This window comes from Sturnus vulgaris, chromosome 10 (assembly GCF_052056855.1).
Source record: "Sturnus vulgaris isolate bStuVul1 chromosome 10, bStuVul1.hap1, whole genome shotgun sequence".
Lineage (NCBI taxonomy): Eukaryota > Metazoa > Chordata > Aves > Passeriformes > Sturnidae > Sturnus > Sturnus vulgaris.
The window spans coordinates 17,873,506-17,896,233 of record NC_142252.1 but is presented as its reverse complement, the minus strand read 5'-3'; the positions used below and the strand labels follow the sequence as shown (position 1 = coordinate 17,896,233).

General features: G+C 39.6%; 1 protein-coding gene across 6 annotated transcripts in view; it reads left to right on the top strand.

Moving 5' to 3' along the window:
• The first annotated feature begins 5,471 nt into the window (after nt 1-5,471).
• The window catches only part of LOC148222690 (uncharacterized), a 178,792-nt gene continuing 161,535 nt past the window's right edge, over nt 5,472-22,728 (top strand). For all 6 annotated transcript variants that reach the window (XR_015805601.1, XR_015805599.1, XR_015805600.1 and 3 more), the window contains exon 1: nt 5,472-5,672. The gene's annotated coding sequence lies outside the window, so the exon portion shown is untranslated. The remainder of the gene's footprint in view (nt 5,673-22,728) is intronic.

Genomic DNA, 22,728 nt, shown 5'->3' with positions numbered 1-22,728 from the left:
CTGTTTGCAGGGTGCTGGACAAATACCCTCCTGAATAGTCAATAAAGATTTTGTTCTGAGGAACAGCAAACTCACCTTGATAATTGCTGTGGTTTAGGTTTTTTGCCATACCTGCAAAGCATTCTATTACCAGGCCCAGCCAACCCATTGCTATTCCCATTATCCAGCCACAAATGAACACGCTGCATGAGAAAATAAGTTGCTCCCTACAATTACATTCCATTGTATATGGATGACTATGAACTGCATGAGATTAGATTTTATATAAACAAGTAGTGAACAGTAATCCTTTGTCCCTAAACCTTCCTTTTTTTGTCCCTAAAAAGGGTTCCCAAACTCTTTTATGCTTTTGGGCCATCGTATTTAGGATATATTTTGTTTTATTCTTTGTGAGTGCTGGTAGAGTGGCTGCTGAGAAATGCAGCACTGCCATAACCAGCCGGATGCCTGGAGTTGACAGGGGTGTCAGAGTCTGGGATCTGTAAAGTCCAGTGTGCCCTACTGCCTCCTATGCTCTGGAGGAGCCTCTTCTGAGTGCAAAGTTCTTGAGCAGCACTAGATTTTGTCTCAGGCAGGTAGAGTGGTGCTGAAGGTTTTGCTGCACTCCTAATATGAAGCAAGCACCATCTCTGGTAGGATTTGTAAACAAGGCTGTTGTTTATCCAAACATATTAAAAAAATCCCAAGAAGCTGAAAAAAAATTCAAGACATTTCAGAGTGTGATGTTGGATGCATAGTACTCACAGAATTTCAAAGATACTGAGGCCTTTGCTTCCTTTGTCCTTCTTCCTTATCTAATTTTATATGAAAGTGAAGACTTGCCCTTATATTTCCAGGTCTCTTCAATTTATAATCGATTGCTCATTGCTGGTACTATAGTCCTGACTAAAATGTGAACCTCAAGAAATACCACTTAATCCCAAAAGTGAATATTTTTTGAAAGCTTTTTCTACTTCTGACTTAAGTACTTAAAGACCTTTCTGTAGAAAATATATCAGCCCTTTTCCGTGCTGGTTTAACATTTGCCATACAGAAGTGCCTGAGTGTGAGGTTTAAAATCAGATCCCAAGAATGACTGGGTCACCTAAATCTGTTGCTTGCTATTAACAGAAAGTAAGAGCAAATTCATATTTGAATTTCTCCCATAATTTGGTGAGAAAAATCATTGATCCTTGTTTTGTGTATTTCACTAGCAGTGTAAGTGAGGTTGTTTGCACCAGTTAACATTAGTCACAGGTAACAGTGCATTGACATCAGGCCTCAGCTTCTGTCGGCCCCCAGAGAGATGTTTTCTGCTTCAGAAGAAAAAAATCACTTTTTCTTTTAATAGTGCAGTAAAAATAACTATTTCCCTGCATGTGGTTGAAACTAGATGATCTTTGAGGTCCCTTCCAACCTAAACTATTTTACCATTCTGTGACAGCTCCAGTGGCAAAGAGGAAAGAGCATGGGTGTTTGTTTCTAGGAGGGGAGCACTTGGTTTGCAAGGTGCTCCCAGAGGAGGAAGGGAAGGAGCACATATGGCATGAGAACAGGGATGCTGCCTACAGCAGAAGAGGGGCAGGAGGTCTGAAGCACTGGAAATAACAAATTTCATTTCCTTCCTGCTGCGGTGCTTGGGTTAAATTGCAGAGAATTAATGTGAGTTGTGTTTCCCAGTGTCGAGAGTCCAGGTGGGCACCTGTGTGTGTGCAAGCAGTCAGTGCCCAGCAGGTCCACATTCCTGGCAGGGAGCTCAGACACACTGTGGAGCATGGGCAGGTTTTTGGGAGCTGTATGAGCTCATGGTGGGATGGCTCAGGCCTCTGTGAATGTCCCATTTCAGAGGAGGTTTCCTGTGGCTCGTTACATTCTTGCTGTGAAGGCTCCCCCAATTTAGATACGTGCCCCTGCAGATGCAGTCTGTTGGTGCTGGAAAACAGCCCGAGGCAAACTGTGGATCTTTACCTGTCTCTGCTATAACTTCTTACTTTGGGAAATTCCCTGCTAGACCACTTCTGAGCTCAGAAACCATGTACACGTTTGGGCAGAGGTAGAGATTCCAACTTTTCCTTTCTGAACTCTCCTGGACATCAGCAGACTCTGACAGCTTGTGGAAGACCTCTTCATTTCTGTGCAAGAGGAGCAGCATTCAGTACTGCCAAGCTTTTTGTCTTTCTTCGATTGGGAAGGGCAGTCGTTTGAAGGAAGGGGTTGCCTTTGCTTTTAATATTAGCATAGAAAAATGAATTTATTTTTTAAGAATTTGACAGGTGAAAGACTACAGAGAAGGTAAAGGCTGACAAGGTCCCTGTCTATTGCCTAATACTGCTGCAGTGAAACTTAATGGGAAAACCTCTTGGGAGGGCACAAGGGACTCTCTCCTTGTGGTGCTGTTTGACATGGGAAATGCTTCCAAATTGTGGCACAAGTTTTTTCAAATGGTTTGCTTTTGTTTTGCATGTAAGAAGGAAAACCCTGGAAGCAACTTAAGAAGAATCAGAGCACAAATCTTATTTTCTCTCCCTCACCAGGTGAACCTTCTCAGCGTCTTTCACTGCCCCAGCAGAAAAATTGTGTCTTTCAGCAAAGTGAGACAGCTTTTCTTTCATTAACAAGCTGCTACAGAATTGGTCCAAACTCTTAATATAGAATTCCTATATTTTCATTTTCTTACACTGTGTTTTTCATAGGCAACTTTTATATGTGTGTATATATATATGTATATGTATATGTATATATATATATATATATATGTATATGGCAGTATTGTTAGGTAGGAAGCCAAGTCAGAGTGGCTTTGCTCCATTTTTCTCCAGCAGGAAGTTCAGGATCACTTTCCTGAAATCAAGAGCCTGGGGGCTTCTTGCTGTCCTACAGAACTGTGATGCAATGAGTCACTGCTGTCTGTTAATTTGTGTCTCTGATTCTCTTAAAATTCTAGAAGTGTTTATTAATTTGTTTTTACTTGTTTTTCTTCATCAGGCAGTGAAAAGAAAGTTAGATCTGCACCAGGAATAGATTCAGGGAATTCTCATCCAATTTGGCAAATTCTTTGCTCACTCCCCCTTAAATGAAGCTATTTCCATTAAAAAAGACTACTTGTGTGAGTAAGCTATGCCCAAATGCAATACCAGTATGCATCATCTCAATCTATAAATCCAAGAAGCAAATACTTCACATATTCCATCTGCTTTAAGTACTAACTGGAGTTTCTGGATAGTTGGAAAATCAAGCTGAAAAACTTAATCAGAAATTCTCTGTTGAATGCAAAGCGTAAATTTAAGAGATTGTAATATGATTGCAAAGGGCAGATCTGATGACCTAGAATTTCAAGAGGAGAATTTTTAGATGTGAGTAAATTGCTGAGAACAAAAATTGACACAGGAAGTCATCAGAGCTCTGAGATACTGAAGCATCTTTACTGAAGGTGCTGCTGGATTTTACTTTGCCCATTGTGGTTTCAGATCTCTTGCAGCCCTCTCTGCCACTTGGACTTTGCACACCTGATTGCTAAAGCTAATTGAAAGCCTGTTTGTCGAGTTAATAGCAATGCTCTCATTCGCTAGGTACGAAAGAGGAACAAATTATGAAAAATTTTGAATTTTCTCCTTTATTCAACTTTCAAGTTGGGCAAAAAAATATAAAGTAATGCAACCTTATTGACATTATTCTTCCTGTCTCTGAACTTGAATTTTGCACTCCTGATGTAAGAGGACAGCTCTTTTGTCTGCAAGTGCAGAGGAGAAAGGGGAGAAATGTAACATTGCAGAAGAGCCCTGAGGGATGAGAGCAGTAGGAGATATCATCTGTCCCTCAATCCCCAAAGGAAGGAATCCTCCACTCTGACTTGACATACAAGTGGTTGTGTTAATTGCAGAGATATAGGTTGGGATAGTTTTACTGTATAATATTATGTACCACATGCTTATAGATTTATAAATAGGATAATATTTACTTGTAGAAGTGCATGGCTACAGTTTCCCTAGTTTTTGCAAAGCTGGTAGCCTCAATCTGGTGATGGATTTCAATTTATTTTACTAAGAAAACCACGAGCATTATATCAGAGGCAAACTGTTGTGAAAGGGCTGATTACAGTAAATATAAGAGCAAATTCAAGGAGGAAGGAAAGAAATCACTATTCCTGCTTGCTGGTTTGTTTTATTTTTTTTTGCTATTTTACTTTAGTATAAACGACAGGCAATCATTTACATGAATCTCTCCATTATAGACCAAAATAACAGTGCAGCTTTCATTAACAAAAAGACTACCTTTTTCTTCTTCGTTTGTGTTGTCAAGATACTTTAGCTGAAACATACAGTGATTTCCAACACTTACCCTAGTTGTCACACTGAGAGTGAAATAATGGCTGACATTAGGAAGATTATTTTTCAGCAATAAAATTACCTTTCACAACATATTTCTATCTAAGTGGAAATGATGGAAAATCATAGATTCTGTTTTCAGATTGAGAGAGAGAGAAGGATGAAAATGAAATCAACAGGATTTCCTATCAGAGGATGTAGAGAATGCAAGCAAACTAAAGATTCTGCCCCAAATCCAGTGGGAGCATGTTCCCAGACCTGTTTTTATTAATTGAGCCAGTTGATTGAGACAAGTGGAATTGTGTGAAATGTTTTCTGTGCACAGTGTAAAATGTGGAGGTTAATTAACTGGGATCCCAATCCTGCTGCCTCTGCTGTCAGCAACACAACTCGTGTGGATATCATTAAGAGCTGAGACTGAGCTTTTACTTAGGTTTTGTTAAGGACTTTGTGAACTTTTTTGATGAATCTCTAGCCATATTTGACAGAAATGGGGTCAGTTTAAGGTTTTCTCTTGAAACTGTGATGTTCCCAGAAATGTATGATTTCAGTCATAGTACTGGTGAAACTTGGCTTCACTGTGCATGGAGCTGAATTTGAATGGAGTGCAGGGCATCTGAAACTATGTGAATCAAAAGAAAAAATGTGCATGTGATCCCTGCTGAAGTGTAACTGCCAAATTAAGACTGCCTATAAAAATGAGCTTCTAAAGAAAAAATGAAAGGAGTGTAGGCTGGTTTTATAAATACAATTGCATCTTCAGTCATCAGGCAGGCAGCCAGCAAAACAGTGGATCGTGGCATGGGCTGCAAGTTGCATAACTCTAAAGGTAAATAAGTAAAAGGAACGGATTGGTGACTTTCCATTTGCCTCTAAGTGAAGGTAGAACTGGGCCTGAGGAGTGCTCAAAGAGTCCAAGGCAATAAACACTGTGACTTTGCACAAAGTATACCTGTAAATATACCCAGTAAAAATACGCTTTCTCAAAATGTTGCCCCTCCAAAGATCTATTTTTAGATCTGCCTTTCCTGCCAGCGTTGCTCCTGGAGCCATTGTTCCCCTGAGCTGGTGAAGCAGCTGGCAGTGAACTGCAGGCAGGTTGGAAATGCACACGAACATGCCCAGCTACAAAGAGATTTTAGCTCTCATAGTGTTAACTGCCCCTTCCCTGCTCGGCTCTCCCCCCGCGCTGCCACAAGCACGACCCAGATCACATTAGAGTCCCAGAGCTCAGGGAACGGGGCTCATCTATCCGTCACCAAGGAGGCAGACAGGACGGGAAACAACAAGTCATTTGTACCTGATGAGGAGGACACTCCTGGGAAACAAACAGATGAGCCACCACATGAATCTGAGCTATTCTCTGAGGTAAACAGAACTGCATGAGAAACACACAAATTATCAGGGGCATCATGCTTAACTCCCTCGCTTCAAGCTGCTGGACGGGCTGTGGGCCTGAAACTCTAGATTGTCCCAATATCTGATTGTGAGAAAGTTAACCCCCTAAAAGCATCAGGGGAGGGGGAGGGAATCCCAGACCCCAGCTTTGTGGAGCAGCATTGTTCACCCTTGCTCATGTTTAGTTGTCCATGGCACCCCAAGTGTCCTGGGACACCAGCCCTGTGCCAGGCACACAGGATACAGGCAGCAGGAGCAGCCTAGAGCTTGCAGCAAGCTTTGTGTAGGACATAGATTACCTCTTTGGGGCCATTTCTGGTTAGATTTATTTCAAGCTTGAGCCAACTTGTGCTGCTGTAACATTCTAATGATAGGTCATATCAAACAGTGGGATCCCTTGCTACAAGCAAAACATTTGTCGTAGGGTGCAGTCACTACGGGTGGTGATAGCCATGACAGCACTGCAGAGTGTGGATGGTCAGGTGTCCATGGCACATCTTGTTCTGCCTGCTCCAGTAGGCTTGGGGGACTTCCTTCAACTCACATTTTGTAAATGTGCTCTCATTCTGGTTGAAGAGAATCATATTAACTGATTCTGTAGCAGGCCTAAGATTTCTAGCAAGCTATGTGGGACAATTTCCAGGAAGGGAATTGATAAGTCATCCTTGCAGTCTGCTGCTGTCTTTGACACACCATTGCACTGGACAGCTAGAGGCTGTGCAAATCTTCACGGCATGGCCACAGAGATAATATAATCATTTATCCCTATTTTATGACAAGAAATTGAAGTGGAAAGATATTTATTAAGTGATTTATATGAAGTCATACAAGGATCCTCTCATGAAGTGAGGAATTAAACCAGAGTTTTGAATCCTAGTCCAGCCCTTTTAATCACAAGGTCATTCTTCCACTCTGCTAGGTAGCAAAACAAGAGGTTTAATTTGGTGCTTAATATTTTAAAAGAGTTGTCTGTGAATCTCAGTCCAAGAGGCACATAAGTGTAGTAGTTAAAACAAATTGGAGAAAGAAAAGATATCCTGCTGGAGCTAAGTTCAGAAGTCTGGCAAGAAGAGGGGTCTTGTGATTAAGCATGACTTGAATGTAGGTCACTTTGGAGAGCCAGGTGATTTCTGAATGCAACACTTAGCAAAAGTCTCTCTGCTCTTGGTGGATTTTCGGTAGTGTAACTCAGAGGAGATCAAGGTTCTAATTTTGACGTTTTTCTTGACAAGTATTGTTCTACCTCTTTTCTTTCGTTCTTTTCCCCTTTTCCTTGTTCTTCCATTGTGAAAGTGATTATATTCTGTTGTGAAGTGATTAGTGATAACAAGTGAGGCTCTTTGAGTAGTATGTTAGGAATACCTTTTCACGTTCATGAGTTATAATATGGGAGGGTTATAGTATGTTTGCATTGTACCTTAACAGTTTCATTTATGAAGTGCCAGTGAATGCTCTATAGTATTTCTGAATTTTCTCTGAAGATTGGTACAATACAGAAACATACAGTATCATTTAGAAATGCAGTAACATATGTTGAAGAATTAAAAAATGCTTATTCAAGAACTAGAAAACTCATTGAAGACAGATTGGTAATTTTGCACCCATCCATGACATCTCTGAGAGCATGAACTGATTAAGGACAGTTTACCTGGGCAGATAGAGAGCCCTGTACAGCCAGTTCCCACTTGGAATCTGCAGATGTGATTCCACTGCCTTCATCAAAGTTGATTTGGGAAGGTCAGGGAAAAATTTAGCTTTTACTATATAAAGTTCTGTATTCATGACTTAGTATTCTCTGTGAAGTGTGTTGAGCTTCTCTTTTTTTACATGCTGTGTTGCTGAATCATTTATACTACCTCCCTGATATATGATCACATCTTATAATTAATTTTATGAAAGTATTTTCCACTAATTCTTTCCTTATTCTGAGTAGTAAACTCTTGAATACAACCTCATGAATGTCATCTTTTTATCATCAATGTAACTTTACTCCAGGCCAGTAGATTACATTTTGTATATTGGGCAGCAACTATAAATTAGGCAGTATTCATAGTGGGAGTATTAGTTTTTTGGGAATCAGAAGCACATATTGGTTTGTTATCAGATTAGGAAGTAATTGAATGAAAGAGGATTATTTATATGTGCTTTATTTCTAGATTTTAGAAAATGGGTCTAGAAGATAGAAGAGCAGTTTCTCTGGTTGCAGTTCGAGGATGTTATCACAGCTGTAGAGAATAAGGCATAAATCAGAATGACAGTAAAATAGTTATTTTAGACAGAAGACTTAACCCCTTACCAAAAAAAGCCCAGTTGCATAAATTCTCTATTCTTGCATCACAAATGCTCCAGGACTGGCTTCTGTTAATCCTATGCTCATATGTTTTTAAACCTGTTTCTGCTAGCATTTTCTGGGTATTCAGTGTACCTCCTTGTCATGCTGTTCTGCTCCTGGTGCACTTAATGGTGTGATTCCCATGGATTTTTCTGTACAAACAATGTTTTAGTAAACGTGTTCTCAACAAATTGGAGGTGTGTTTTTAATAGGATGCAGCATTAGTCAGTATGCACATGATGGAAACTCCACACAATAGGAGAAAAGGCCAGTTTGTTTAGTCCTCTTTCAGAGTTGTGCATCCCTCTAATGCCACCTTTCCTGTCTGAGTCAGGGTATTGTCTCTCTTGCCTGTAAACTGTAGGGTCAAGTTGAGGTAAATCTCTGATGGGATGTGAAAGAGGGCAGTTCAGCTATCTGAACTGATGGGAACTTCTGTGTACAGTATCATTTAGAGGTCATGTTTTTCACCCCATCAGATTTTCATAGGTCGCTTCATTAAAAATTGAGCTTCAACCACATAACAAAACAGAGTGGCAGGCTGCTTGAAACTTCTATCAATAATGTATCAGCTCATCTATTCTGATTTCTTCCAAATACTGCCTTTGTTATTTTTAGCACAAAAGAGAAAACATCTAAATACCAAGCTCTGTAAAGGGGCAGGAGACTTCACTCATTGCCACGCTTTGCTAAACAGTGTCAAACACGAAGCAACCTTTTGCTTACATAGAGCTTTTCAGTTAAAGGGGGAAGGTTTCCATTCCATGAATGCTTGTTTTTGTGCTGGCCAAGATGAGCAATTTTTCAAAGCCCTCATTAACCAGCAAGAGACATAGCTGTATTCAAGGATCCCTCCAAAGCACCAGTCATGTCAGAAACACGACCAACTCTTTCTTGGTGTGAGCTTATGCACAAAGCTCTGAGTAGTGGTCATGCTCACTTTGCTTGAGAAATTGCCAGGAGTGTTGTTTAGAAGGCCTAGTAATGCCCTGAGCTCCTTAAACTACATGCAGGAATGCTTCCCTGCTTTATCATTCCATTTCAGCCACTGTAGAAGCAGGCCTGACACACGATTTCTTTTTTTGCTGTTTTCAGGGCGATTTTCTCTGCAGAGAAAGCAAAGGCTGTAAGGCCTGCCCTGTACAGGTTATTTTAGTGTGTGCTATTTATTGAGTGTGACTGTGCAAGGGCAGATGGTGTCCAGGAGAATCCAGAGGAGAAAAAGCGCTCCAATACACAGAGCCAAGAGCTCCTGTCTCCAAAGTGTAGTGGACTGTAATGTGGACTTTTCCCTTGGTTTTGTGTCTGTAATGTGGAATAAGAGAATTTCTTCCCTTTTACATCCTGCTCCCCACAATCTCATGACCTGAATGGAAACAGGCAGAGGAAAAAGCACTCTTTTCTTATGAATTTGCTCTGACACATCCCTGCTGCAGTGCATGTCAGTGAACCTGTTACATACATTCATTACACAGAGATGTCTCTGTTCTAGTCTGCATCACTCAAGATTTGTTTCTCTCTGAGAAGGTTTTCTTCAGTGCGGGCTGGTGTAAGAAGATGTAAATTTCTTTCTTTGCAAATTGTTCAAGGTCCTTTGAATTTCTTCTACCCAAAGTATCTTTCTGCAGCCCAAGAGCTCTTCATCTTAATTTGCAGAAAAATTTGAGGTAGACTTAGGAAAGAGAAAATTTTTTATCCATAGGAAAACAAGGCAACCTCCAGTAAAACCTGAGGGTGAAAGCAGAAGTATCTTATATACTACATAGCAAGTAGCAATATGAACTGCAAAGCTGTATTTTTTTTATTTTTAGAATTAATAGTTTCAGCAACCCATTTCTAAAAATACCCATCCTAGGGGAAGTATTTATACCTTAGCTTTAGGCACCTCTCTCAGCTGGACAAGTTAGTCACTTTATATCTCCTTCAGAGTCAGAGCAGAGAAGTTTCTGGCTGACCCTATGCAGCAGGACTTCAGTGCCTTGCTTTATTCTGCAGAGAAGCTTGTGATTTTAAAGGGATAACTGAGACTATCTGATGGAATTATGGACTTCAAATTAGGTGATGTGACTCTACCACTAATGTCTCTGCAGGCTCATTGAGTAACTCAAGGTGCTAGAATTTCATAGCTATTTGCAAATACTCTAATAATGGCCCAGAGGACAAACAGGCAGGAAAAGGTTTATTGCTGTTGTCTATGATGTGCATGACTTCAATTATTTTGCTTTATGTATAAGGTCAGCTCTTTCTACAAAGAGAGTGGGAACTACAAACACAGCTGATAAATCTTTGTGGTGTTATGTGTTCTTCAGCATTGATTTCTGCATGACTGGTATTAGTTGCATGTATGTTTTGAGGAAAAAATGCCATTTCGCTGTCAGGGCAATGTTCAGAAATTAAGATAGTGCATAAGCTCAGTAGTGGAACCAGTGCAACTTTGCACCTGTGTACAGAACACGTCCATGTACTGTGTGATGGGACTATGACAAGAGATGTTGGACCATGGAATTTAATTTGCTGGTAGTTCTCACACGTATCTCATCTCACCAGTGAGAAATAAGGAACATATTTTTGTGTCCAGAACTATTTTGCAAATGTTTCTAAGACGTACTTCAAATAATATTCTTCAATGGGGAGGTATCCATGGGTTGGTCTATTACACTATTGAGAGCTTAGTACATGTTTTGAAAGTGAAATTATCTGTAAAGCTACATTTATGTTGTACTCTTAGACTAAGGGTATCACACAAACAAGGAGTTTAGAGATGGATAACACCTTCAATCAGACCAAGTAAAAAGGGAAATGATTCCAGGGGCACAAGACCTGTATACAGTCAAAATAACTGCCTGAAGTTAATATTTAGCCTCAAATATCCTATCAGTAGAATAAAAATATTAGTGATCATAAATAACAGTGTCTTAACTTCTGAAGAGTTGAACAAATTGAAAGGAAGGTGACAGGGAGCTCCTTAGCACTGTGTAGCTCTGTACATATGCACAAAAGAACAAAGAAAAGAACATGAACTTATAAATTTTAGGTGTTTCATTACAGGATCAAGTTAGATACTTAGGTTTAATATGTTATGTCAATCTCTAGTCAAGTGAGCACAGTGCGACAGAAAGAAGTGTGAACATGTACAGGGATCTTGTAAGCTGTGTGATCATAATGAGCTGCTTCTTGCTATTTTAGGAAAATGTTTACTTATTTTTCCCAGAGTAGAGGAAGAAGTTTCAACATTCACTGGAGAAAAATATTGTGCACTTGCACTTTATCTTCAAAACATGTCATCTAACAAGTTCACTTTCTTAGACAATAAATGCTTCCTCCCTTCAAAGATGGATTAACAATGTAATTTGCAAATCTCTCCCCACAAAAACAATATCAAACACAATGTTTATCTGTATTGAGCCTGACAACTTCACAAATGAGCTTCAAAACCCATTCAGTAGCACTATGAATACACATCCTGCAGACATATCAAGTTTGTTGCAGTTCGTACCTAACGAAACAAATGCTTACCAGCGCATTAATCAATCTAATCACGGGGAGAAATCATTCACTACAGAAGTTCTGTAGCTTCATTTGGCTGCCTTGTGTCTGCCTGGTGCGTGCCTTTGTTAGAGCTTCACAGCTACCCATGCAATATTGGAGGTGGTTAATTAATTAAATCAATGTGTAAATTTGATATGATTTGTTCCTCAAGGAAGAGGTGACAGAGGAACCCTGCAGCTTTAGTCTTCTGGATGCTGATTTTTAGCTTCCCTTCAGGCAAAGGTTGCAGACCTGAGGAGAGAGGAGTCCTCTGATATTTGCAGAGATTTGCTTCCCCCTCTCATTTTGATAAGTGTCCTCAGCACCCCTTCACACATCAGCTTTTGTCCACCCAGGGAAGGCTGTGAGCAGCCTGTGATGTTTGCTCAGAGGGCTCAGGAAGGTCATGGTGTATCTGACTCTGGAGCCTGCAGGCTCAAGACAGGCCTGGCGTGTAGCACCTATGTTTGACATCTCACCACGTTTCCTTACGTCAGCACAGGAGAGGTTTACTCCCCTTTTGGATCATGATCTGCTTCATAATGACTCACTGCAATACTGCCAGCCAGGATATGAAGCTGCCCAGATCTTCACAGGGAGCTCAGTGTGATCTCAAAGATGAACTGCTGGTGATGTTCAAAAAGTTCGGTTAACTTTTAAAAAAATTATTTTGCTCTTCCTTGTGTGGAAAGTCAGCTGTGCTTCAGTTCATGTGAAGTGCTATTCTCCTTTAGTTCTAGTGCCTGGGGGTCTTTTTTGAAGTAGTGGGGTCTGAGCTCACCAGCTCATGTCTCCGAAATCCTGGGTAGTCTCAGTGTGCAGTACAGTGAGGGCTGTGAAGTGCTGGGAGGCTCTGGGTCTGCTGTAGCCTGTCTAACACCTTTGCCACAGCAAGCAAGGGAGAGGGGGCTGCTCTCTAAAAAGAGTTGAGGATGAAATCTATAAAGTCAGCCCTTGAAAGTCAGTGACACTCAGTTAAGCCACAGCTTCTTTCCTCCCCGAGAATGTGGGTGGCTATATGGCTGAACACTTCACTAGAACAGCCAAAGATCTTATTATTTTCTATATTTCTGCACCTGTATTAAAAATATGCAGCACAACAGTCAAACACAAATGGTAGTGAAGAAAGTGTGCTGTCAAACGAGTGGTCTGTGAAGTCAGTGGCCCATTTTCCCTTCAGCTTAAACATCACTTCTTTCCATCAGAGCAATCAATGCTTGGAAATTGCATCAGTTTACTTCAAGTTTAGGTAAATTAAAACAGCTTTTGTGAATACAAAGTCTGACACCAGTGTAATGTTAGCTACATGACTTCTGCCAGTTTTCTGGTGTGATGGGGATGTACTACACTAAATTTGCCAGAATCAATGGAGATCCAAATGTTGTCCCCAGAAGCTGCTTTTAAACAAATTTGACAGAAGGAATTGCGCTGAGTGATCATGGAATTTCTGATCTGTTTATAAAAAAACCTTTGCTATCTCTAAGGAAAAAAAAATTATACAAGACAGTATGAAATTGATAGTGCTTTGAGTAAGTGCTTGACTAGCAGTTTTGGGTGATTGCTGTGCTTCTAGCAGTCAAAATGGACTTTCAAAAATCACCTGAGTATGTCATAGGATTGGATGTGTGTTCTGCAGATTTTGGTGGAAGGAAGCACACATCTGTACAGGCAGCCATGGGTACAGAGGGATATCTGTGTCCCAGAACTTGTAAATGTCTGTTTTTACCACATGCACAGGATTATGGTGTTGTACAAGCATGACTCAGGAATAGCCTCAACCATGACACAAGTGCATCATTTAGCACCAGCAGTAGATGCAAACACACACAGAATATTTCAGACACCAGTTCCTGATTTAGCAAGACAGGCAGCAAACTAGATGGCCACGGGCACATGATAGTTCTGCTCACCTCTGAAACCTTCACCTCTCTGGACAGCAGGACTATTACATGGCACATGCTTAGAGCCTGCCTGAATTAAGACCTAAGAAAAGTTGAGGTTTTTATCTGAACAAGAGTTGGGACATTGAAAATGATGCTAGAAAAGATGAGAATTTTATCTCTAAATTGTCCCTGGCTTTCTCTGCTCCAGAGCATAATTTCATTTATTATTCTAATTTATTCATTTTAATTCAGGAAAAAAATTCTTAACCATTTCTCAAACATAGCAATGAAAAGTATGAGTAATTATTTAATAATGAGGCAGAAGCTTAAGAAATGTGAATAATAGCTAAAGTAATGATAGCAATGCTGCTCCTTCCTTCGAAAATAGGAAAATCTTGCAATCAAAACCAGTGTTTTCACAGTTTCTAATTCTGGCTGAAAGCTGAAAATTTAATTGCAGCCAGTAGTATTGTTTGCTAGAGTGAAAAAAACCTTAGGGAGTCAAATACACTATTTGCAAGTGGTAGTAACAAGTGTGTACTTCATTACACTACTGGATCGATAGGTGATAAGATGACTTAATAGAGAAAATAAAAATCTGTCTTTTCAGATTGGGCATCACAAATGTGTTTGAGATGTGGCAGTGGTGGCATAGTCAGTGCTCCTGATGCTAGATGTGGACATGGTTACAGAGAGTGAGAATATTTCCCCAACAGAGAGAAACCTGTTTATGGAGGTACTGCTGATGCACTGTAGGGCTGTTGATGTGGCAGATGAAACAAATGTTTTTCTCTCATTAGCATAAATTTGCCTGCTATGAACAGTGAGTCAACAAATACAGTAAATAACTTCAGAAGTTTTGACTTTCTCTATTATTCCCCAGCTGCTACCACCAAGGAGTCACTTGAGTAAAGTGTTTATTCTGCAGTGGGTAAAGCCTGGCCTGATCAAAGCTTTCCCTGCTGTGTGGGGACTGCCTCCTGAATAAATAAGGAGAGTCACTAAATAGTTGAACATTTAATCTATCTGCAAATGAAATTAACTAGACAAACCCAGAAAGGTTCCGTCTAAATAACTCTCCTGAATGGAGTGTAAATGCTAGGGTGATAGATTTTAGAAAAATACATATTATAATTAAAGTGCAGAGAAGAAAAGTTCTTTTCCATACCTGCTCACAATCGTCATGAGTTAAGCACATTAATAAAACTGTACTGGACTACTTTGGAAGAACCTTTGTGCTGTCTTTGTAAATACTCACAGCTGACCTCTGCACAGTTTGCAGTCTACCAAGAGAAGTAACTGTGTTTCCATCTTCTGTTCAAATCCAGCCGACACCAAGTTCCATGTCCATGGTGAAGTGAGGGTGGACAGAGCAGTGGTAAAATGGCCCTTCCCCATCAGCTCACTGGAACTGAGGATTTACAGTCTCTAGTAACAGGAAATAGTGGGGTAATCTGCAGTGGAAAATCTGATCTGTAAGGCAAGCTTTATTCTTAAGCTTCTGTCTTTGAGGAGAAACATTAGGGAATCCAGAGCAGGTCCAGAAAGGGACTATAATAGAAGTTTGATTTTGTCTCCCCTTTTTGGGTTGCCATCTGCTTTATCACTTACAGAATGTTAACATTCTTTAAAAATGGGCAGATGGACCTCATTCAAGTTCTGACAGTAACTCTTTGTTATTGGTACAAATAGCTGCAGAGGTATTTAATTACCATTAGTAGTCATCAGTTTGCTGCGAGCTGGTGACATTCAGAATAGTGAGCAGGGTGAATTCTTTGTGTCCAGTGAGTTCATAGAAAGTTAAACCTACTTTTGACAACAGCCTCAAGTTAGCTACCATTAACCCCTCTTCAGTTACTGGATGATGTGTTTGAACAGTATGAATGATTAATGAAGGTTAAATAGTCCAGTTTCTATCTTAAAACCTTTTGTTATTGGCAAAGGGCAGGGCAACTGGCAAGGTGACCAGAAATTCAAGTGTTTGGTTTTCACCAAATAGTTCTTAGCAAATTTAAATTATCATGAGATGGTATATTCAGAAGGAAATTAAGGGCTTGCCAGTTTGGCAAAATTAAACCAATCTTGCTTATGAAATTAAATTTCTCTACTTACATTTTTTCTCAGCAAACACTGCACTATACTGCAGTATGTAAAAATAACCAGTCTAGCAAAAGACCAGCATTTGGTTTTATTCTTTGTCTCTTTCTTAGGTGATAGAAACAGAAGGAAAGAAAATTCTTGGTAGTTGCATTCCCCTACACTACCCTAATTCCTGCTCTGAATCTGACCTGCAGTTTTGCAGAGGTGAGATTCACTTTTGACACTCTAAGATTTGCTGGTGAACCCATGGTGTAATATTTGCCAGCTCTGCATTAGGAGACAATCCTGGAAGACTCAGAAGTTACAGGGGAGAGGTGGGTCCAGATATTTGGGTCTCCTTTGACCTCAGACCATCCAGGGTGGCCTTCATACCTGAGAATAAGTCAGAGATTAAGCAAAGGCAAATCTATTCAGCCAATTCTCTGAGATTCAATCTGTCATGGGCTGATTTTTTCTTCTGTCTTGCACACTGCTATTGCAAAGAAAGCTAACACTGACTTCTTTAGGAAGTGTCCTTTGCTGACATCTTTGAAGCTTTTTGGGTACTGGAACTTTCCAAAACAATACAGACCATTGACAGGTCCAGACTCTGTTTCCTACTTTTTCTCTGAATCTGCTTTAGGCACTGTGTGGCCATTAACAGTGACTGTAACAAAAATATGTCTGATCTGCACACCTCAAAGAAAGCATCGATCCTCATTTGTAAAACTATTCAGCCTTAAGAGCTTCCAGTGTAATATAATATAATGTACAGTCTAAAGTATGTGATTTAAGAAACATTAAAAATATATCTGGATGCCACTGTGACTACAGCCCCTGTCTAGTCTCTCTCCAGTGATATCTGTTGTCTATAGGAAGAAAAGAACAATATCCATAGGTTATTCAGCACTGATTCTTGTCTCATTTTCTGTCCAATATCAGACCTCCTAACCAGCTAACTACAATCACTGGTGACAAGACTGTGCTGCCATTGGAGGAAGATGATGGTTAACTGGCCACTACCTTTGTAGAGACATCACTGGGATGGGTCACAAAAGTCTGTTGGGTCACACTCATTAGGAACAGAGGGACACATTTTCAGTCTATGCATTCCCATTAAAAAGAGAGCATTATAATAATTTAGAAATGTGCTTTATTTTAAGTAGCTCTGATATGTTTGTGAAACAATTTTGTGAAAACTGTCATGCCTGTATGCCCTCCAGGTGCCATGGATAACATCTGGACTTGCTTCAATAATGCTTCTTGCATGGTTTGCTGTTTTCCAAGGCAATCCAGTGCCTGCCCAAGGTAGAGCACTAATTATTATTTAGGAGAGGATTAGAAATGCAGAGCTGTGCCTGATGTGACTCCTCTACCCTGGCTGTAGCAGTGCATGGAGGTCTAAGGCAGCTTTTCTGCCTGATGAAATGTCCAACCCTGGGGTATGAGCCTCAAACATGAATTAGTTTTTGCTGAAGTGAGCCCTGACATGCAGTCACTCCACTTGACTTCTGGAGACTTCTGCAGGCTGCTCTGTTTCATCTTGTAACTCTTGTTCTTCTCGTTTCCTAAGATACATCTGCGTGGGAGCAGCCACCGTGAGTCAGCTCTGCCCTGAGTTAGACACCAAGGCCAACAGTTTGAGATGTCAGAGTGTTCAGATACAAACTGGTACCTGAGTTTCTTGATTTGTTTCCTGATTTAATTCCCCTTTAATTGTGGAAGGAATGCTCGCTAAAAGTGAAAGCTTTGTTGAGAAATATATACAGAAGTTAATTTTTAAATGGAAAACAAAAGCATGACCCTCCAAGCCTGAAAAAAGTGTTGCTAGGGCATTACAGCTCTTAACCATCACACTGATTTACCCCTTCACTACTTGTGTATGAGATAGGAGATGGAAGTGTGTAGAGTGTATCATCCTTCTAGGCTCACTAAGGATGTTCTGGTCTGAGTCCACCACTCAAAGAGGTACCTTCACCTCTGGATTTTCTCACCTGTCTGGGAAAGTTTTCAGAGCTACATGATATGACTTGTATGTCCTGGATTAATAGCCATCAAATCTTTCAAAGAGAAAATTATGGCAAAAGTCTGCCCAATAAATTGCTGGTTTAACATTTAGCTGCCCAGTCATAAGCCCAGTTAATTCAGCTGCATTGACATATGTAAGCAGAATAAATGATTAGCAAATATTCAGAAATAGGTATTTAGAGTTCTGTTAAGTGTCCATTCTGCCAAATTATGTCTGGCCTTCAGAAACAGGGTAAAACATCCATAAGTTTCTAAAGACTAAAATTTGTCACATTATATGAAGAAGGTAATGAACTGCCTAAGGATTTATTTACACGTACAGTAATAATATTTTAAAGAATGATTAGGAGCACTGAATCACACTTTAGCAGCCATTTTTTGGTGAGTAGTAGAATTTTAATTAGCTTCATATTCATTACTCATCCAATACCTAGTCTCTAATTGTACCCTCAGTGTATTTTGCTGTCACTGGAGCTCACTTTTATTAACTATAATCATTGAAGGTTTTATGAAGCCTATCTATAGTACATGAATACCACAGTGCAAATGAATCACTCAGCCTTACTAAACTGGCATGAGTATTTGCCAGTAGATAAGTAGATTTTGTACTTGCACTGGCATGACAGTTATGAGAGGGTGAAGAAAAAACTGATTTATTTGACATTCAAGGAAGAGCCTCGTAATTGAATACGCAAATTTTGTGAATTTAGTAATTTGTTCCATTTATTTTAAAGTATTTGTTTAGAAAAAGCAGGTGTGCAACTTTCTTCAAAAAATAAAATTATAATTATCCCTTTTCTATTTTTTTATCATTAACAATGCCCATTTAATCAGCATAGAATAGTAATGTCCATGACAGTTGTACTTCCTTGTCCATGCAGTCACCCAAAAACTGTACATGCAAAAGTAAAATAGATGAGTCTATTTTGGTGTATATTAAAGTCTTACAAAAAGGTGTTTATCACCTGTGCTTTTAGAGTGAACTTCATCAGCATCATTGAAGCACACAGACTCATAATCACTTTGGGGTGCAAATTCACAACCGTGAGAATTGATCCCTGCTACTGATGGGTTTCTGGTTTGTCTGTAAGTTTGTGTGACCTCCTCTTTCCCTCTGAACTTCTCTGTTTGGACTGTAAATTTGTCCATCAGCTGAATAGTGTGTTGATAAGAACAGCAAATAAAATTACCCCTGACAAACACAGTACTGTAACCATGGAGTTCCATAAAACTAACTGTTCTTCATAAACTTTTTCATCTTTTAATAATGTAGGTAGCTCATACACAAACATAAGATGATAAGTGAAAAATTAGTTGTCTGGGGACTATGTTGAAAGTGCTGACCTTGCCTTTATTCAATCAAATTCTCAATAATAAGAATGTAAGATTTGCCTGGAGCGGGCTTGAACTGGGATTAAGGATGGCAGCTGTCAGTGATTTTTGCCTCTAAAGTAATGTCACTTGATGCTTCTGTCATACAGAAATGATAACAAGAAAGTTATTAGTGTTTGTAGTGTTAATCTTATTGGAGCAGGAATTCTTTCAGAGATCATGACTTTTCTCTAATTTCTCAATTGGCCATTAAAGAATTGTGAACTGGTACTGTATGTCATTCTCCCACTCAGAAAACGTCAGTCAAATAGAAAGATTAAAATAAGTAAGTTCTGCTTAAATGCCTGCCAAAGACAGAAGCAGATGGAAGAGTGATTTGGTCTGAAATTTTTTCTGTGCTGGTATATCACCTGCAAAAATGAAGTAGAAAGTAATATCAGACAGCAAGCTGTTCTACAGTGCTTCTAACCAAGTTACTTTGAAATTAAAAAAAAAAAAAAATCCAAAGAGAGTTGGTTTAGATATGAAATTGCCAAATTGAGTTTCAGGAGTTTGTAATAAACACACACCTGATTAAGAAAAATATGTGATTGTTTTAGCGTTGGCTAAAAACTCCTTCAAATTTTTAAGACCTTGTTGACTTTGCATCAAAGATGCCACTTAGATGAAATTATACGAATGAATGAAGAGATGGTTGCAATTCCAAAATGTGTTGAGGCAAATTTTAGTCTAAACCCAAATCTGTCTCTGTGTGCTAAGGTGACATCCCAGAAGACACGACAATGCCAAAGGGCACCAGCCCACCAGGGAGAGCAGAGGATCCATCACTTCTCTCCTCTTTGATTGCTCCTGGAAGATCCTGTTCAGTAATGATCTTCCCTTTTTTAGCATTCCTGTATTAGAAACTTATCCCTGTTGAAATTAGTGGTGCAAAAACCAGGAACCAAGGTTGGGATGGGGCAAGGATGTGAGGAAATTTGAATGGCAAGGTTGCTACAATGGGATTGTAAATGTTACTAATGGTGTTTGATAGACTCAGATTCAGATGCTTCCACCACTTGCTTGGGATTGCTTTGCTGATAACTGCTGCTCTAACCTCACTGAGAATGTGTCTGCCTGATCTTTTGTATAAATGCAACGTCAAGATACATTTCTGGAAAAAATATACCTCATCTCATAGTAAGTAAATGACAGTCAATCATTCTTGCAATGTTCCCAGATAATTAGCCACTGGGCTTGTCTAATTACTTCCATGAAACATGAGTTGTCTTTCTTAAATTTCTGAAATATGGTCTGGGAAGTCTCAGGTAACACAGTGGTTAGCCACTGGCTGGCCAACAGTGATGATTAATAAAGTTTATTAGTGGTAGCTGAATGAGGGATAGTAAAATATGGATATGCTCCTTACTTTCAAATTATTTATTAATTATTTTATATTACCTTTTTCCACTGTAGTGATTAGCTTGTTTTAATAATATATCAATGTAATCATGTATACATGATAAAAATACACTGGTTCACCTTGCATGGGAGTAGGAATTCAAAACAAGAACACGTCTATAGCAAAAGACACTAAACAGGGCTCAGAGAATTTTCCAACCACACATTCTTTTAACTTTTTATTTCATGACTGAAACAATTTTTCCTGGTATGATGAGTTTCTGTTTAAGAAAGGTGTCCAAGACATACATTTTGGTGTGTTTTCTCAATGTATTTTATTCAGTTCTTAGCTATCCCTTTCTATTCCTTTTAGCACATTTGCCCTTTGCTAGTGTCCTATAGAACCTTTTGGTAGTCAGAATTTCCATTCTCTGGGAAACTTCAAATTGCATCAAAAAGCTCACATTTCAAAAAAATTAATATCTGTTTTAATCTGAGAAGACTGCATTGGGATGATAATCTTCACAACAGTTAAAACAGCAGAAAAGAGTCTATTATGAGGTCTGTGGAGGAAGGACAGCCCATGAAAACAATTCCTGGAACTCTCTGTGTGGAAGACCCAGATGGATTGAGTTGTCAGAATCCAGTGCCAGGGTGCTCTGCAGTGTTGTGCCAGCTTGGTTGGCTGTCTCCAACTCCCAAGGTGTGGCACAGATAATCTTCTCTGCCTTTTAATGAAATTGTTCTTCTGATTCCTTTGTTGAAGAAGATTTTCCTTGTGCGTGCACCTGGGCCTTAGAATAGGAGGTGCCTTCCTTCCCTGGCTTTTGCTCTCCCGTGTCAGCTGTACAGTCAGTCTGAGCTGAGTCTGGGCTTTTCTTTTCCTCTCTGCAGATTTCCATGTCTGAACACAGGCTTCTGCTTCTGTGCTCACCAGGAGCCTCCTCTGTCATTGGAAGCTTCTATAGAGCCTAGATCAATGATCATTTGGGGGAAATTATGACATATGGCCAGTTTTGTCATGTTGTTCTCTTGGCTTTTACATTTAGGTGCTGATCTGGGAATGACAAGTGTTTCAGCCACAAGTTTGGCTGCAGGGCCAGCAGTAGTATCGTGAGAGAAATTAAGGGAAAATGCAGCTCTGTCATCAGCTGATAGAGAGCTTGCAAAAGGCTGTGTCACTTCAGAGCTTTTAAATGCACAGCTCTATTGAAAATCATGGAAAATCACTGGAAAATTGCAAGCAGTTATCCATTACTTTACAAATATGCTTTGCACACTTGAACTGCATTAAATGTCTGGTTCCAAGACACCATTCTCTTGCTGTTGCTTAAATTCTCGTAATTCATCATCAGCTTCTACTGCAGGATAAATCTTTCCTTGAGGATATTCTCAATTCTTCTTCAAAATCAGGGATGAATCCTGGCACCAGTGGTATTTTTTTATTTATTTCAGTGCAACAAATATTTTGGCCCGTTTTTTTCTTGCTCTGTCATACCTGGACAGGTTTGAATGAAAAGAAGAAAGAGCTGTAGAAGAAATGGCAGATTTCTGTGGATGCTCTGCAACCTTTACTCTCTTGTGCCCCTGGAGAATCACTCTCTGGATAAATGCAAACACTTGCAAGAATTGTTCTTTTTTTTGTGAACAAACTGGCTCACCATCCCTGAAATCAAGGAAATGGATTAGTCAAAGCAGTTCATGTTTGTATACAATGAATATGTTTAAATCCAGTATGGAATTCATCTCCAACTGTGCACTGGGATCAGGCCAAAAATACACCTTTCCCAGGGTGGCTCCCAGAGACAAAGAATGGATCAGGGCTGGATTCCTGCACAGGTGGAATGTAGGTCACTGGCTACATTAGAGGGAAATTGAAGACAACAGTAAACATATTTCATATGAAGTAATTGCTGTTCACAGACAAAAATTACTTCTATTAAAATTGCTAACAGTTATAAGTCAGATTTTCTTGCTGTCTTGTGGGGATGAGAGGTTTACAGGTAAATGCATAATTTTACGTTTTTTAAAGAAAATAAGAAGCTTTTTGCATTTGGGTACAATGCAAAGTTATTAGGCTTTAGGATGGACCTGTTCTTTCCAAATCTAGGAGGTTTGAACTTATAGACTCAGTCCTAATTTTTAATCTGGTAAAGTCTTGTAAGATAAAAAATGCAAATTTTATGTGCCATTTGTGTCTGTGCATGCCTAAGGTGTGCACACATCTGTCTCTGTGACTGACAGTGTTTCGTTTGAACTTTGAATGCAGTGACATGGCATTGAAATACAAAAGGACAACCTGCAGTGATCTTTGGAGAGGGATCATCACCATCTCAGCCATAAAGTTCTCTTTAACCATAAATTAATTTTGGATATAATGGAAGGGACTGGATGGTGATGTCCCTCCAGCCTCTCTTTAACCCATCACCTCTCACTGCCATCCCAGCTCAGTGCTGTATGTAAG